The sequence below is a fragment of the Arachis hypogaea genome, chromosome 10 (genome assembly GCF_003086295.3).
Source record: "Arachis hypogaea cultivar Tifrunner chromosome 10, arahy.Tifrunner.gnm2.J5K5, whole genome shotgun sequence".
NCBI classification, from domain to species: domain Eukaryota; kingdom Viridiplantae; phylum Streptophyta; class Magnoliopsida; order Fabales; family Fabaceae; genus Arachis; species Arachis hypogaea.
This window is the reverse complement of record NC_092045.1, coordinates 100,370,898-100,383,124: the sequence shown is the minus strand read 5'-3', so window position 1 is coordinate 100,383,124 and position 12,227 is coordinate 100,370,898. Positions and strand designations below refer to the sequence as shown.

At 38.5% G+C, this 12,227-nt stretch overlaps 1 protein-coding gene and 1 non-coding gene across 2 annotated transcripts in view; one reads left to right on the top strand and one right to left on the bottom strand.

The window, feature by feature from the left end:
• The window catches only part of LOC112716128 (uncharacterized), a 274,079-nt gene that overhangs the window by 222,559 nt on the left and 39,293 nt on the right, over window positions 1–12,227 (bottom strand). The window lies entirely within an intron of this gene.
• Window positions 4,579–4,686, top strand: LOC112718564 (small nucleolar RNA R71). Its single transcript, XR_003160898.1, has one exon. It is a non-coding gene; the product is annotated as a small nucleolar RNA R71 (small nucleolar RNA).

The window sequence follows — 12,227 nt, the reverse complement described above, 5'->3', positions numbered from 1 at the left end:
AAATCAAATAAGATAAAAAGAAGAGAATATGCAATGAATTCCAAAAACATCTATGAAGATCAGTATTAATTAGATGAGCGGGGCTTTTAGCTTTTTGCCTCTGAACAGTTTTGGCATCTCACTCTATCCTTTGAAATTCAGAATGATTGGCTTCTTTAGGAACTCAGAATCCAGATAGTGTTATTGATTCTCCTAGTTAAGTATGATGATTCTTGAACACAGCTACTTATTGAGTCTTGGCCGTGGCCCAAAGCACTCTGTCTTCCAGTATTACCACCGGATACATACATGCCACAGACACATAATTGGGTGAACCTTTTCAGATTGTGACTCAGCTTTGCTAGAGTCCCCAACTAGAGGTGTCCAGGGTTCTTAAGCACACTCTTTTTGCCTTGGATCACAACTTTATTTCTTTCTAGATCATCTTTTTTTTTCGTTTTCTTTTCTCCCTTTTTTTTTCGTTTTTCTCCTTCTTTTTTTTTTGTATTCACTGCTTTTTCTTGCTTCAAGAATCATTTTTATGATTTTTCAGATCCTCAGTAACATGTCTCCTTTTTCATCATTCTTTCAAGAGCCAACATTCATGAACCACAAATTCAAAAGACATATGCACTGTTTAAGCATACATTCAGAAAACAAAAGTATTGCCACCACATCAAAATAATTAATCTGTTATAAAATTCAAAATTCATGCAATTCTTTTCTTCTTCAATTAAGAACATTTTTCATTCAAGAAAGGTGATGGATTTATAGGACATTCATAACTTTAAGGCATAGACACTAAGACACTAATGATCACAAGACACAAACATGGATAAACATAAGCACTAAAATTCGAAAAACAGGAAAATAAAGAACAAGGAAATTAAAGAACGGGTCCACCTTAGTGATGGCGGCTTGTTCTTCCTCTTGAAGATCCCATGGAGTGCTTGAGCTCCTCAATGTCTCTTCCTTGTCTTTGTTGCTCCTCTCTCATGATTCTTTGATCTTCTCTAATTTCATGGAGGAGAATGGAATGTTCTTGGTGCTCCACCCTTAGTTGTCCCATGTTGGAACTCAATTCTCCTAGGGAGGTGTTCAGTTGCTCCCAATAGTGTTGTGGAGGAAAGTGCATCCCTTGAGGCATCTCAGAGATTTGATGATGAGAGGGATCTCTTGTTTGCTCCATCTTCTTCTTAGTGATGGGCTTGTCCTCATCAATGGGGATGTCTCCCTCTATGTCAACTCCAACTGAATAACAGAGGTGAAAAATGAGATGAGGAAAGGCTAACCTTACCAAGGTAGAAGACTTGTCCGCCACCTTATAAAGTTCTTGGGATATAACCTCATGAACTTCTATTTCTTCTCCAATCATGATGCTATGAATCATGATAGCCCGGTCTATAGTAACTTCGGACCGGTTGCTAGTGGGAATGATTGAGCGTTGGATAAACTCCAACCATCCTCTAGCCATGGGCTTGAGGTCATGCCTTCTCAATTGAACCGGCTTCCCTCTTGAATCTCTCTTCCATTGGGCGCCCTCTTCACAGATGTCTATGAGGACTTGGTCCAACCTTTGATCAAAGTTGACCCTTCTAGTGTAAGGATGTTCATCTCCTTGCATCATGGGCAAGTTGAATGCCAACCTTACATTTTTCGGACTAAAATCCAAGTATTTCCCCCGAACCATAGTAAGCTAATTCTTTGGGTCCGGGTTCACGCTTTGGTCATGGTTCTTGGTGATCCATGCATTGGCATAGAACTCTTAAACCATTAATATTCCGACTTGTTGAATGGGGTTGGTAAGAACTTCCCAACCTCTTCTTCGGATCTCATGTCGGATCTCCGGATATTCACTCTTTTTGAGTTTAAAAGGGACCTCGGGGATCACCTTCTTCAAGGCCACAACTTCATAGAAGTGGTCTTGATGCACCCTTGAGATGAATCTCTCCATCTTCCATGACTCGGAGGTGGAAGCTTTTGCCTTCCCTTTCCTCTTTCTAGAGGTTTCTCCGGCCTTGGATGCCATAAATGGTTATGGAAAAATAAAAAGCAATGCTTTTACCACACCAAACTTAAAAGGTTTGCTCGTTCTCGAGCAAAAGAAGAAAGAAGAGAGTAGAAGAAGAAGAAATAGAGGAGATTTAAATGGCCTTGTGGTTCGGCCAAAGGGAGAGAAAGAGTGTTTAGGTTGTGTGAAAATGAGGGAGTGAAGATGGGTTTATATAGGGGTGGGGGGAGGGTTATGGTTCGGCTATGGGAGGGTGGGTTTGGGAGGGAAAGTGTTTTGAATTTGAATGGTGAGGTAGGTGGGGTTTTATAAAGGATGGATGTGAGTGGTGAAGAGAAAGATGGGATTTGATAGGTGAAGGGTTTTTTGGGGAAGAGGTGATGAGGTGATTGGTGAATGGGTGAAGAAGAGAGAGAGAGTGGTGGGGTAGGTGGGGATCCTGTGGGGTCCACAGATCCTGAGGTGTCAAGGAAAAGTCATCCCTGCACCAAGTGGCGAGCAAAAATGCTCTTTGTGCCAATTCTGGCGTTAAACGCCGGGCTGGTGCCCCTTTCTGGCGTTTAACGCCAAGTTCTTGCCCTTTACTGGCGTTTAACGCCAGTCTGGTGCCCCTTTCTGGCGTTAAACGCCCATAATGGTGCCAGACTGGGCGTTAAACGCCCATCTGCTAGCCTTACTGGCGTTTAAACGCCAGCAAGATCTTCTTCCAGGGTGTGCTATTTTTCTTTCTGTTTTTCATTCTGTTTTTGCTTTTTCAATTGATTTTGTGACTTCTCATGATCATCAACCTACAGAAAACATAAAATAACAAAGGAAAATAGATAAAATATAACATTGGGTTGCCTCCCAACAAGCGCTTCTTTAATGTCAGTTGCTTGACAGAGGGCTCTCATGGAGCCTCAGGGATGCTCAGAGCAATGTTGGAACCTCCCAACACTAAACTTAGAGTTTGAATGTGGGGGTTCAACACCAAACTTAGAATTTGGTTGTGGCCTCCCAACACCAAACTTAGAGTTTGACTGTGGGGGCTCTGTTTGGCTCTGTTTTGAGAGAAGCTCTTCATGCTTCCTCTCCATGGTGACAGAGGGATATCCTTGAGCCTTAAACATAAAGGATTCTTCATTCACTTGAATGATCAATTCTCCTCTATCAACATCAATCACAGCCTTTGCTGTGGCTAGGAAGGGTCTGCCAAGGATGATGGATTCATCCATGCACTTCCCAGTCTCTAGGACTATGAAATCAGCAGGAATGTAATGGTCTTCAACTTTTACCAGAACATCCTCTACAAGTCCATAAGCTTGTTTTCTTGAGTTGTCTGCCATCTCTAGTGAGATTTTTGCAGCTTGCACCTCAAAGATCCCTAACTTCTCCATTACAGAGAGAGGCATGAGATTTACACTTGACCCTAGGTCACACAAGGCCTTCTTGAAGGTCATGGTGCCTATGGTACAAGGTATTGAAAACTTCCCAGGATCCTGTCTCTTTTGAGGTAATTTCTGCCTAGACAAGTCATCCAGTTCTTTGGTGAGCAAAGGGGGTTCATCCTCCCAAGTCTCATTACCAAATAACTTGTCATTTAGCTTCATGATTGCTCCAAGGTATTTAGCAACTAGCTCTTCAGTGACATACTCATCCTCTTCAGAGGAAGAATACTCATCAGAGCTCATGAATGGCAGAAGTAAGTCCAATGGAATCTCTATGGTCTCATTTTGAGCCTCAGATTCCCATGGTTCCTCATTGGGGAACTCATTGGAGGCCAGTGGACGTCTATTGAGGTCTTCCTCAGTGGCGTTCACTGCCTCTTCCTCCTCTCCTAATTCGGCCATGTTGATGGCTTTGCACTCTCCTTTTGGGTTTTCTTCTGTATTGCTTGGAAGAGTACTAGGAGGGAGTTCAGTAACTTTCTTACTCAGCTGTCCCACTTGTGCCTCCAAATTTCTAATGGAGGACCTTGTTTCAATCATGAAACTTTGAGTGGTTTTGATTAGGTCAGAGACCATGGTTGCTAAGTCAGAGGTGTTCTGCTTAGAACTCTCTGTCTGTTGCTGAGAGGATGATGGAAAAGGCTTACCGTTGCTAAACCTGTTTCTTCCACTATTATTGTTGTTGAAACCTTGTTGAGGTCTCTGTTGATCCTTCCATGAGAGATTTGGATGATTTCTCCATGAAGGATTATAGGTGTTTTCATAGGGTTCTCCCATGTAATTCACCTCTTCCATTGAAGGGTTCTCAGGATCATAAGCTTCTTCTTCAGATGAAGCCTCCTTAGTACTGCTTGGTGCATTTTGCATTCCAGACAGACTTTGAGAAATCATATTGACTTGCTGAGTCAATATTTTGTTCTGAGCCAATATGGCATTCAGAGTATCAATCTCAAGAACTCCTTTCTTCTGATTAGTCCCATTGTTCACAGGATTCCTTTCAGAAATGTACATGAATTGGTTATTTGCAACCATTTCAATTAGTTCTTGAGCTTCTATAGGCGTCTTCTTCAGATGAAGAGATCCTCCAGCAGAGCTATCCAAAGACATCCTGGACAGTTCAGAGAGACCATCATAGAAAATACCTATGATGCTCCATTCAGAAAGCATGTCAGAGGGACACTTTTTGATTAATTGTTTGTATCTTTCCCAAGCTTCATAGAGGGATTCTCCTTCCTTCTGTCTAAAGGTTTGGACTTCCACTCTAAGCTTACTCAATTTTTGAGGTGGAAAGAACTTTGCCAAGAAGGCATTGACTAGCTTTTCCCAAGAGTTCAGGCTTTCTTTAGGTTGTGAGTCTAACCATGTCCTAGCTCTGTCTCTTACAGCAAAAGGGAATAGCATAAGTCTGTAGACCTCAGGGTCAACCCCATTGGTCTTGACAGTGTCACAGATTTGCAAGAATTCAGCTAAAAACTGATGAGGATCTTCCAATGGAAGTCCATGGAATTTGCAATTCTGTTGCATTAGAGAAACTAATTGAGGCTTAAGCTCAAAGTTGTTTGCTCCAATGGCAGGGATAGAGATGCTTCTCCCATAGAAGTCGAGAGTAGGTGCAGTAAAGTCACCCAGCACCTTCCTTGCATTGTTGGCATTGTTGTTGTTTTCGGCTGCCATGTGTTCTTCTTCTTTGAAGATTTCTGTTAGGTCCTCTACAGAGAATTGTGCCTTAGCTTCTCTTAGCTTTCGCTTCAAGGTCCTTTCAGGTTCAGGATCAGCCTCAACAAGAATGCTTTTATCTTTGCTTCTGCTCATATGAAAGAGAAGAGAACAAGGAAATATGTGGAATCCTCTATGTCACAGTATAGAGATTCCTTGAGGTGTCAGAGGAAAAGAAAAATGGAAGGCAGAAGTAGAAGAATTCGAACTTATCAAGAGAGATAGGGTTCGAATTATTCATTGAGGAATAGTGTTAGTCCATAAATAGAAGGATGTGAGAAGAGGGGAAGTAATTTTCGAAAATTAAGTAAAAGATTTTGAAAACATTTTGAAAAACACTAATTGATTTTCGAAAATAAAAGTGGGAAAGAAATCAAGTGATTTTTGAAAAAGATTTTGAAAATTAATGACTTGGCTATCAAGAAAAGATATGATTCAAAAATTAAACCTTTCTCAACAGAAAAGGCAACATACTTGGAATGTTGAATCAAATCATTAATTGATAGCAAGTATCCTTGAAAATAGAAAGAAATTGATTTTGAAAAAGATTTGATTGAAAAGATATGATTTGAAAAAGATTTGATTTTGAAAAACTTTGAAAACTAAAAAAAAAAATTGATTTGAAAACAGAATCTTCCCTCTTGTGCCATCCTGGCGTTAAACACCCAGAATGGTGCACATTCTGGCGTTTAACGCCCAAATCACTACCCTTTTGGGCGTTAAACGCCCAGCCAGGTACCCTGGCTGGCGTTTAAACGCCAGTTTGCCTTCCTTACTAGGCGTTTTGAACGCCCAGCTTTTTCTGTATAATTCCTCTGCTGTATGTTCTGAATCTTCAATTCTCTGTATTATTGACTTGAAAAGACACAAATTAAAAATAGTTTTGGATTTTTAATAATCAAAATGTAACTAAAATCAAATAACAATGCATGCAAGACACCAAACTTAGCAGTTTGTAAACTACTGACACTAACCAAATGATAATGCATATGAGACACATAAACACTCAAGTCAATAGAATTCAAAGATCAGAGCAATGAAATCATCAAGAACAACTTGAAGATTAATGAAGACACATGCATGTATGCAAAAAGAATAGGAACATGCAATTGACACCAAACTTAACATGAGATTAGAGTCTCAATAGGAAACATAAAATATTTTTTTGGTTTTTATGATTTTGTAAATTTTTTTTTTCGAAAATTAAGTGGAAAAGAAAATAAAGATATCAAAATTCTTAATGAGAATTCCAGGAATCATGCAATGTTAGCCTAAAGCTTCAGTCTAAAGGAATTAGACATGGCTAGCCAAGCTTCAGCAGGACATTGCATTCAAGAGCTAAATTGATGAAAATCAATCAGCTTTGGTGATGATAGGAACATCACCTTGAAATACTAGAATTCATTCTTAAGAACTCTGAAAAAAAATACCTAATCTAAGCAACAAGATGAACCGTCAGTTGTCCATACTCGAACAATCCCCGGCAACGGCGCCAAAAACTTGGTGGACGAAATTGTGATCACTACAACTTCGCACAACTAACCAGCAAGTGTACTGGGTCGTCCAAGTAATAAACCTTACGCGAGTAAGGGTCGATCCCACAGAGATTGTTGGTATGAAGCAAGCTATGGTCACCTTGTAAATCTTAGTCAGGCAAACTCAAATGATTATGGATGATGAATAAAACATAAAGATAAAGATAGAGATACTTATGTAATTCATTGGTAGGAATTTCAGATAAGCGTACGAAGATGCTTGGTCCCTTCCGTCTCTTTGCTTTCCTACTGTCTTCATCCAATCCTTCTTACTCCTCTCCATGGCAAGCTGTATGCAAGGGTTTCACCGTTGTCAGTGGCTACCTCCCATCCTCTCAGTGGAAATGTTCAACGCACCCTGTCACGGCACGGCTATCCATTTGTCGGTTCTCAATCAGGTCGGAATAGAATCCAGTGATTCTTTTGCGTCTGTCACTAACGCCCAGCCCTCAGGAGTTTGAAGCTCGTCACAGTCATTCAATCATTGAATCCTACTCAGAATACCACAGACAAGGTTTAGACCTTCCGGATTCTCTTGAATGTCGCCATCAATTCTAGCTTATACCACGAAGATTCCGGTTAAAGAATCCAAGAGATATCCACCCAATCTAAGGTAGAACGGAGGTGGTTGTCAGGCACACGTTCATAGGTGAGAATGATGATGAGTGTCACGGATCATCACCTTAATCTATGGTGTGTAGAAACTCCACCATTGAAAATACATAAGTGATAGTGTGATCATTGGCTTCGGCCCCAGAGAGGGAACCAGAAGAACCAAGATGATCTAAGAACTAGACGTTCAAAGATGAAAATACAATAGTAAAAGGTCCTACTTATAGAGAACTAGTAGCCTAAGGTTTACAAAGATGAGTAAATGACATAAAAATCCACTTCCGGGCCCACTTGGTGTGTGCTTGGGCTGAGCATTGAAGCATTTTCGTGTAGAGACTTCTCTTGGAGTTAAACGCCAGCTTTTGTGCCAGTTTGGGCGTTTAACTCCCATCCTTGTGCCAGTTCCGGCGTTTAACGCTGGGAATTCTGAAGGTGACTTTGAACGCCGGTTTGGGCCATCAAATCTTGAGCAAAGTATGGACTATTATATATTGCTGGAAAGCCCAGGATGTCTACTTTCGAAAGCCGTTGAGAGCGCGCCAATTGGGCTTCTGTAGCTCCAGAAAATCCACTTCGAGTGCAGGGAGGTCAGAATCCAACAGCATCTGCAGTCCTTTTTAGTCTCTGAATCAGATTTTTGCTCAGGTCCCTCAATTTCAGCCAGAAAATACCTAAAATCACAGAAAAACACACAAACTCATAGTAAAGTCCAGAAAAGTGAATTTTAACTAAAAACTAATAAAAATATACTAAAAACTAACTAGAACATACTAAAAACATACTAAAAACAATGCCAAAAAGCGTACAAATTATCCGCTCATCAATGATTATGCTTTAACTTGTTTGGTCCTTATATTATATTACGTCACTACAAGAAAAAAGGCCTGTCGGCACACTTTTTTCTTACCACGCTTTTAAAGCGTGCCCAAAAGTGGTCTATGGCCACGCTTTTTCACTTTTTTCTTACGACGCCTTTAAAGCGTGCCCAAAAGTGGTCTATGGCCACGCTTTTGCGAGGGTGGCCACTAATTTGTGATTTGGCCACGTTTTTTTTGCTACACTTGAAAAGCGTGGCCAAAGAAGGAAATCGGCACGCTTTTACGAGGGTACCTGATGAGCGGATAATTTATACGCTTTTTGGCATTATTTTTAGATAGTTTTTAGTAGGATCTAGCTACTTTTAGGGATGTTTTCATTAGTTTTTATGCAAAATTTACATTTCTTGACTTTACTATGAGTTTGTGTGTTTTTCTTTGATTTCAGGTATTTTCTGGCTGAAATTGAGGGACCTTAGCAAAAATCTGATAGGAGGCTGACAAAGGACTGCTGATGCTATTGGATTCTGACCTCCCTGCATTCGAAATAGATTTTCTGGAGCTACAAAACTCCAAATGGCGCGCTCTCAACGGCGTTGGAAAGTAGACATCCGGGGATTTCCAGCAATATATAATGATCCATACTTTGTTCGAGCTTAGATGACACAAACTGGCGTTCAACGCCAGTTCCATGCTGCATTCTGGAGTAAAACGCCAGAAACACGTTACAACTTGGCGTTTAACTCCAAGAGAAGCCTCTGCACGTGTAAAGCTCAAGCTCAGCCCAAGCACACACCAAAGTGGGCCCCGAAAGTAGATTTCTGCATTTAGACTTATTTCTGTAAACCCTAGTAGCTAGTTTAATATAAATAGAACTTTTTACTATTGTATTAGACATCTTTGGTCTCAGTTTTAATCTATTCTTCATCTTAGGAGACTATTGATCACGTTCATGGGGGCTGGCCTCTCGGCCATGCCTGGACCATCTCTTATGTATTTTCAACGGTGGAGTTTCTACACACCATAGATTAAGGGTGTGGAGCTCTGCTGTACCTCGAGTTTTAATGCAATTACTACTATTTTCTATTCAATTCAGCTTATTCTTGTTCTAAGATATTCGTTGCACTTCAACATGATGAATGTGATGATCCGTGACACTCATCATCATTCTCACCTATGAACGCGTGACTGACAACCACTTCCGTTCTACCTTAAAACGAGCGAATATCTCTTGGATTCCTTAACCAGAATCTTCGTGGTATAAGCTAGAATTATTGGCGACCATTCTTGAGGATCCGAAAAGTTTAGACATTGTCTGTGGTATTCCGAGTAGGATTCAGGGATTGAATGACTGTGACGAGCTTCAAACTTGCGATTGTTGGGCGTGGTGACAGACGTAAAAGAATCAACGGATTCTATTCCGACATGATCGAAAATCGACAGATGATTAGCCGTGCTGCGACAAGAGCATTTTGACATTTTTCACTGAGAGGGTGGGAAGTAGCCATTGACAACAGTGATGCCCTACATACAGCTTGCCATGGAAAGGAGTATGAAGGATTGAAAGAAGGCAGTAGGAAAGTAGAGATTCAACAGGGACAAAGCAGCTCCATACACTTATCTGAAATTTCCACCAATGAATTACATAAGTATCTCTATCTTTATTTTATTTTTATTTATCTTTATTTTCGAAAACCTCCATAACCATTTATAATCTACCTAACTGAGATCTACAAGATGACCAAAGCTTGCTTCATACCAACAATCTCCGTGAGATCGACCCTAACTCACGTAAGGTATTACTTGGACGACCCAGTGCACTTGCTGGTTAGTTGTGCGGAGTTGTGACAAAGTGTGATTCACGTTTGAGAGTGCTACCAAGTTTTTGGCACCATTGTTGATGATCACAATTTTGTGCACCAAGTTTTTGGCGCCGTTGCCGGGGATTGTTCGAGTTTGGACAACTGACGGTTCATCTTGTTGCTCAGATTAGGTAATTTTCTTTTCAAAAAGTTTTCAAAAATCTTTCAAAAATTTTTTCTTTGTTTTCGTTTTTCAAAAAAAAATAATTTTCAAAAAAAATAAAATAAAATACAAAAAAATAATAAAATCATAAAAACAAAAAATATTTTGTGTTTCTTGTTTGAGTCTTGAGTCAATTTTTAAGTTTGGTGTCAATTGCATGTTTTTAAAATTTTATGCATTTTTCGAAAATTTCATGCATGGTGTTCTTCATGATCTTCAAGTTGTTCTTGATAAGTCCTCTTGTTTGATCTTTATGTCTTCTTGTTTTGTGTCTTTTGTTGTTTTTTATATTCATTCTTGCATTCATAGTGTCTAAACATGAAAAATTTCTAAGTTTGGTGTCTTGCATGTTTTTCTTTTCTTGAAAATTTTTCAAAAATAAGTCTTGATGTTCATCTTGATCTTCAAAGTGTTATTGGTGTTCATCTTGACATTCATAGTGTTCTTGCATGCATCATGTGTTTTGATTCATAATTTTCCTGTTGTGAGTCATTTTTATGTTTTTCTCTCTCGTCATTAAAAATTTAAAATTCAAAATAAATATCTTTTCCTTATTTTGCTCATAATTTTCGAAAATTTGAGTTGACTTAGTCAAAAATTTTTAAAACTTAGCTATTGCTTATAAGTCAAGTCAAATTTTCAATTTTTAAAATCCTATCTTTTCAAAATCTTCTTCAAAAATCAAATCTTTATAATTTTTTTTATTATTTTCGAAAATTTTTAAAATTTATTTTCAAAATTTTTTTCTTATCTTTATTTCAAAATTTCGAAAACTTTACTAACAATTAATGTGATTGATTCAAAAATTTTAAGTTTGTTACTTTTTTGTTAAGAAAGGTTCAATCTTTAAATTCTAGAGTCATATCTTTTAGTTTCTTGTTAGTCAAGTAATCAATTTTAATTTTAAAAATCAAATCTTTTCCAAAATATCTTTTTCAAATAATATCTTTTTTCAAAATTGATTTCAAAATATCTTTTCTAACTTTTTATCTTTTAAAAATTGATTTTCAAATATTTTTCAACTAACTAATTGACTTTTTGTTTGTTTCTTATCTTTTTCAAAATCACCTAACTACATTCCTCTCTCTAATTTTCGAAAATTACCTCCCTCTTTTTCAAAATTTTTTTAATTAACTAATTGTTTCAAATTTTAATTTTAATTGTTTTTCTTCTCTTAATTTTCGAAAATCACTAACCCTTTTTCAAAATTTATTTTCGAATTTCTCCCTCTCTCATCTTCTTCTATTTATTTATTTATTTACTAACACTTCTTTTCATCTCAAGAATTCGAACCTATCTTCCCCTTTGTGTTTGGATTCTTAACTCTTTTCCTTCCTCTATTCCTTTCTTCTTCTACTAACATAAAGGAATCTTTATACTGTGACATAGAGGATTCCTCTTTCTTTTCTATTCTCTTCTTTTTCATATGAGCAGGAACAAGGAAAAAGGCATTCTTGTTGAAGCTGATCCTGAACCTGAAAGGACTCTGAAGAGGAAACTGAGAGAAGCTAAAATACAACAATCCAGAGACAACCTTACTGAAATTTTCGAACAAGAAAAGGATATGGCAGCCAAACCCAACAACAATAATGCAAGGAGGATGCTTGGTGACTATACTACTCCTACTTCCAAGTTTGATGGAAGAAGCATCTCAATCCCTATCATTGGAGCAAACAATTTTGAGCTGAAACCTCAACTAGTTGCTCTAATACAACAGAACTGCAAGTTCCATGGACTTCCATCAGAAGATCCCTATTAGTTTTTAACTGAGTTCTTGCAGATCTGTGAGACTATTAAGACTAATGGAGTAGATTCTGAAGTCTACAGGCTCATGCTTTTCTCTTTTGCTGTAAGAGAAAGAGCTAGAACATGGTTGGACTCACAACCTAAAGATAGCCTGGACTCTTGGGATAAGCTGGTCACGACCTTCTTGGCTAAGTTCTTTCCTCCTCAAAAGTTGAGCAAGCTTAGAGTGGATGTTCAGACCTTCAAACAAAAAGAAGGTGAATCCCTCTATGAAGTTTGGGAAAGATACAAATAGATGACTAAAAGGTGTCCTTCTGACATGCTTTTAGAATGGACCATTTTGGATATATTCTATTATGGT